Source organism: Dromiciops gliroides, chromosome 1, assembly GCF_019393635.1.
Source record: "Dromiciops gliroides isolate mDroGli1 chromosome 1, mDroGli1.pri, whole genome shotgun sequence".
Taxonomy (NCBI): Eukaryota; Metazoa; Chordata; class Mammalia; order Microbiotheria; family Microbiotheriidae; genus Dromiciops; species Dromiciops gliroides.
Window position 1 is genome coordinate 57035236 of NC_057861.1, and position 6000 is coordinate 57041235.

At 49.2% G+C, this 6000-nt stretch overlaps 1 protein-coding gene across 5 annotated transcripts in view; it reads right to left on the reverse strand.

Moving 5' to 3' along the window:
* ABCA7 (ATP binding cassette subfamily A member 7) overlaps nucleotides 1-3949 on the reverse strand; it is a 54856-nt gene extending 50907 nt beyond the window's left edge. For all 5 annotated transcript variants that reach the window (XR_006354153.1, XM_043977816.1, XM_043977815.1 and 2 more), the window contains exon 1: nucleotides 3809-3949. The gene's annotated coding sequence lies outside the window, so the exon portion shown is untranslated. The remainder of the gene's footprint in view (nucleotides 1-3808) is intronic.
* Between the last annotated feature and the right edge of the window lie 2051 nt (nucleotides 3950-6000).

Genomic DNA, 6000 nt, shown 5'->3' on the forward strand with positions numbered 1-6000 from the left:
GTGCCACCTAGCCGCCCCCTACCTCTGTTAGTTCTAACTGACCTAACCCCTGAATTTTTTCAGGTGCTTTCCAGCACTGACTTCTGGGGTTGGGTTTTTTTGTTTTGTTTTGTTTTGTTTTGGTCTAGAATCCCTCTCAGCTCAATGACTTCCCTTCTTCTATAGGTCCAGAGCTTATCCAACTCAGGTTCATGCCACCCTGAAGTCACAATGAGGAAGACTTCTCCCAGGGGAGAAGTTCGTCCCTGTGGGAGACAGGGGGTGCCTCACTCAGTTCTCCATTATTGCCAGAGCAACCTGGGGAGGGAATATTTGAACTGGGCTGAATGATGAACACTCCCTGCTATGTCCAGGGCACTGTTGTGTCTGTGCTTAGGGTGGGGTGGAGAGGGAAGAATGACAGAGAGTTGCAAAAGGGTAGGGAACCTGTCTATCCTTGAGACCCTGAAGACAACCCTGCAAGGGATGGAAGACAGGAGCTGGTGCCAGCAGGGGCAGGCATGGGAAGAGGGTGCCAGCTCACTCTACAGTTTCATAGCCTTAGCACAGTATCTGGCACATAGTAGGACTTAATAAATGCTAGCTGATTGACACAGTATCTCCTCAGAGTTGGCAGGGTATTCAACAGCCAGATGGTCCGACACCCACAAGAACAAAAATCTACTCAGCAACACACCTAGCAAGGGAGAACCCAACTGATGATGCCTGGTGGGTCCAGATCATTCCACTTTTAAAGGAAGTTTTTCTATCATCATTGCAGCAGGATGCAGCAGATAGTCAGGAAGACCTAAGCTCAAATCCTGCCTGAGACATCAACTAGATGTGTGACTTTGAGCACATCTTTTAAATTTGCTGGGCTTCACAGGGGACATCTGGGTGCCACAGTGGATAGTGTGCTGAGTCTGGAGTCAGGAAGGCTCATCTTCCTGAGTTCAAGTCTAGCCTAAGACACTTTCCAACTATGTGAACCCAGCAAGTCACTTCACCCTGTTGGCCTCAGTTTCCTCATCTGTAAAATGAGCCGGAGAAGGAAATGGCAAACTACTCCAGTATCTCTGCCAAGAAAACCCTGAATAGGGTCACAAAGAGTCAGATATGACCAAAAAACAACTGAACAACAGTTCCTCATTAAGTGGCTTGGACTGGATGAGCTCTAAGGTTCTTCCGAACTCTAAACCCATAATCCTTTTCTTTCTTTATTCTTTTTTTTATTTAATTTTTTTTTTTTTTGGTGAGGCAATTGGGGTTAAGTGATTTGCCCAGGGTCACACAGCTAGTAAGTGTCAAGTGTCTGAGGCTGGATTTGAACTCAGGTCCTCCTGAATCCAGGGCTGGTGTTTATCCACTGCGCCACCTAGCTGCCCCAATCCATAACCCTCTAATCAACAGCTTCTAAGTAGCCTGGCAACTCCCAGTCTATGCTCACGCTCCCCCATCAAGGTCCAGGTCCTATGCTGCCTCCTCCAGGAAGCTTTCACTGATCCTCCCTAAACAGAAGCAATCACTCCCTCCTCTGAAGCCCCTCAGCCCTGTGTCTGTCCCTCTCCTGTGCCTGTCACTTCATCCTGCCCTGAAGTAAAGGAAACATCTGTCTGAGTGCAATTTTACCCTTTAATAGCTTAAAACTAAGAGGTCTATGTCCCTATCTCCTCTGCCTCCTTGACCATGAGCATCCCAAAGGTAGTGGACCAGGTTTTCTGTTCCTTCACAAAGCAGGGCTAGGCAGACTGCAGTGACCATTAATGTTTGTTGAATTCACTTCAATTCCAAGGGAATCCAATTACACACAGGCCCCCCAGCCTAGAACCACTCCCTCATCGTTTACCTGATCATGCTCTTGTTCCATTATTTCCTGTTCTTTATCTTTAAAATTCCCTCCTTCCCCCAGCACTTTCCCATGGCTATCATTCATGATATCTCTACACTCTCTACCCTCCATTCCCCAAACTCAATCCCTTGATGAACCAATTCAGCTCTACACCATTATTTTTTTTTAATACTCTTGAATCTGTTCCCTCCTTTCAACAATTACATCCTGCCAAAAACTCCAAACCTGCCTTATTCCCACCAGCTACACCCTCAGCTCCAACTCACATGCTAATGGCACATTGGGGGTCCAATGAAGTCCGGAAGACCTGAGCTCATTTACTGTGTGATCCTGGGCAAGTCGCTTGACCCTCTGTCTGCCTCATTTTCCACCTCTGTAAAATGGGGATAATAATAGCACCTACCTCCCAGGGGTGTTACGAGATAATTTATGTAAAGGCTTGACTAGCTATCATCATGGTACAAATTTCCCAACTGTTTGGAATGGTTCCACTAGAAATTTGTTATCTATTCTCGACTAAACCCTCAGACAACCCTTTCACACTTCTTTCTTCTCTAGCCCATTTACCACAGGGGATGTTACAAGCCTTCTCTTTTCTCCTCAGAGATCCCTCCTCTCAACCTCTCAGAAGAGGACTTTGCCTCATTCTTCCCTTACAAAATTGAGACATTAGCCTAGAGCGCTCTCTTCTTTTCCTCATTTTACATCTCCCTGTCCTCATTCCCTTCTATCTCCTCCCCTCCGATTTCTGACTAAGGGATGGCTTCTTACCAAAGCCTAGATCCCCCCTCCCGAACCCTAACTAGGGCCCCCAGGGCCTTTTTTTCACTATAATCCCCTCTCTGTGTCTAACTTTCAGTCCCCTACCTTTTTTCCTTCCTGGCTGCCTACAAACATGCCCAAGTCTTCCCCATCCTTCCAAAACTCACTCCCTGTCACCATTCTCTCAATTGATCATTCTCTACTTCTCTCTTTCTCACCTAAAATTCTTGCAAAAGCTGTCTACACTCACCATCTCTACTTTCCTCCTCCTTCTTTCGTTTTGTGGAAGCAATCAAGATTAACTGACTTGCCCGGGGCCACACAGCTAGTAAATGTCTGAGGGCAAATTTGAACTCAGGTCCTCCGATTTATTTTCTCTCTTCTCAATCCCTCCTCAACCCCTTGAAGTCTGTTTGGTTTCAGACCGAATCACTAACCTGAACCTGCTCTCCCCAAAGTTACCACTGTTCTCTTCGATGCTAAATTGAAAGGCCACTTCCCATTTCTTACCCTTCTTGACCTTTCTACAACGTCTGACCCCGAGGGTCACCTTCTCCTCCTGGCCACTCTCATCTCTGGGTTTTCATGTTGCTGCTCTCTTCTCTTCTCCTACCTATCTGCAGCTTCTCGGTCTCTTTTGCTGGATTATCACCCTCGTCCCACTTGGCTGTGTGTTCTTCAAGGCTCTGCACTGGGTTCTCTCTTCTCTAAACCCTTAGGTGATCTCATCCACTCCCATGGGCTTAATTTATCATCTCTCTGCAGATGAGTCCCAGAGCTATACATTCAGCCCCAAACCGGGAAATTGAACTATAGAGCCGCCAGTGTTTCTATGGCCCTCCCAGTTCTAAACCTTCTACTGATATCCTGGGTTCTAAGGGCCCTCCCAGCTCTGACTTTCTGGGTTCTCTGGTCCCTCCAAGCCCGACATTTTAAGTTCTAAGGTTTCCCCCTCTCCAGTCTTACGCTCTGTGTTCTATGTTCTTTGCTCTAAGCTCTAGGTTAGTTCTGTCCCCAGTCTCTTTATCTTTCACTCCCCAACACGCATCCGTCTAGCCTCCCAAAGCCCACCGGTAGTCTAAACCCCGAAACCCCGGCTTTCCCAGGCAGGGATCTCTAGGGCGGGGCCCTTTAAGCAGCCCCGGACCTCTCCCGGCTCCGCCCCCAAGCCCCTTCCCCGGGTGGGTGGGAGGACTCCCGCTCGCAGCCCCTGATTACCTGCTCCCCTTGAGTCAGGTAGACTGGCGGGGCTCCTTTAAGGGCGCCCCCAGCCCGGACCCCGCCCTCTCCAGGCCGGCTGAGGGGCGAAGGACCAGAGCGCGCAGCACCCGGCGTGCCGGCCTGGGTCCCCCAACTTCTCGTTGGTACCGTCCCCCTCACGCCGTCATTGGCTGCCACGCCCGCCAATCAGCGGCACCGCTCCGAGTGCCGGGAAGCCGGTGTGGGGGTGCGCGGTGCGGAGGGAGCGGCCAAGAGGTTATTCTTGGGCTGCGCCGGGCGGCCGCAGGTGCGCCTTAAAGGCACAGCACTCTCCGGCTGCCTGACGCGGCGGCTCGGGCGGCCTCCTGCCTCGTCACGGGCGCCTCCGGGGCTAGGCGGATGCTCGGCTGGAGCTGCGCAATTTCGCCAGAGTATTTTGCCGAGCCAGGTCTGCATCCTCCTTTCACCGGACCGCCCAGGGTGGCTCCCATTTCCCAGCGCTAGGCTCATGCATTTTGTATTGCCTTGCAAACTCTCAGCTGGGGGAACTGACAGACTACAGGTCGCGGAGAGCGCCGGCCAGTCCAGACCCCGAGACCATGGCACGCGCAGCACCCACTTCTGCCCCCGGGGGTGGGGTGAAGCTGGTGGAGGGCAAGCCTAGTGCCTGGAGGCTGGAAATGTCATTCCTTACCCTCGCCCCTGTGCGACTTAGGGCAAGGGTCTTTGTCCCTCTGGGCCTCATGGTGGTGGTGGTGGTGGTGGTGGTGGTGAGGACAGCTAACATTTATTTAGTGCTTACTGTGTGTTAAACCCTGTGCTAAGTGCTTAACACTTATTATCTCATTTAATTCTCACAACAACGGGGAGGCAGGTGTTGTCATTATCCTCGTTTCACTAACGAGGAAACTGAGACCAAAAGAAGTTAAATGACTTACCAGGGCCACATGGCCCGTATATTAAGATACGATTTGAACTCCTAACTTCTGTGCTAAAAGCCCAGCACTCTTTTTTTTTTTCCATAAAAGTATTTTGTTATTTTCCAGTTACATGTAGAGATAATTTTCAACATTTGTTTCCATAAGATTTCTAGTTTCAAATTTTTCTTCCTCCCTCCCCTCTCCCCAAGACAGCAAGCAATATGTACAGCCACATCCAACATATTTCTGCATTAGTCATCCAGTACTCTATTTACCTCTACAAAGCTCTTTCGATCTCTGACATCCTATGTTCTAGGTCCTTCCTATTTCTAACATTCTGTGTCCTAAGGTCTGTTCTAGTTTTCAAATTCTGTGTTCTTAAGGTCTCTTGCCATCTTGCATCCTATTTCCTAACTCTGACTTCCTCTGTTCTCCTCCTTCTTGTTTCTCCCTTGTTTCCCCACCCTAAAAACATTTTCCTTTGAGCTCATTCCGTGCTCCAGAGTTCTTATTTTCTCTCTATTCTCTCTAAGACTAAACTTCTAGAAAGAATGGCTTCTCCTCATTGGCCACCACTTCCTCACTCTTCAAGTTCCTCCCACCACTGGGTCTCACCATGACCTCAGTCCTCACCCTCCCTTCACCTCCCATCAGCAGCAGGTGACAGATCGTTCATTTTCCTATTTCTGGTCTCATCCCTACCCCCCTCTTTATGAATACTCTCACTTCTCTCAGTTTACATCCCATTTCTTGGTCCTGGTTCTCCTTCTACCTGTCTCCTGTTCCTCCTCCCAGCCTGTAAACATGGGTGTCCCCCCTCTCCCTCCAGGGCCCTATCCCTGGCCCTGCTTCATTTTTTCTCTACACCATACCCAGGGAGGCTATTGTGATATGGCTGGGAAAGCAATAGCAACAACTGAATAAACACTTACTTTGGAGTCAGAAGTCCTGGATTCAAATATCAGGTCTATCTGTAAGATCTTGGGCAAGTCACTTGACTCTCCCTGGCTTAGATTTTCTTCCATGTAATCAGTCAATCGGCCAAATGTTGCTGCTGTTCAATAGTTTGGCTCTCGGTGCAGCTAGGTGGCGCAGTGGATAGAACACCGGCCCTGGAGTCAGGAGTACCTGGGTTCAAATCCAGCCTCAGACACTTAACACTTACTAGCTGTGTAACCCTGGGCAAGTCACTTAACCCTAATTGCCTCATTTAAAAAACAGAAAAAACAAAACAAAACAAAACAAAAACAAGAGACATCAATAGTTTGGCTCTCCATGATCCCATCTGGG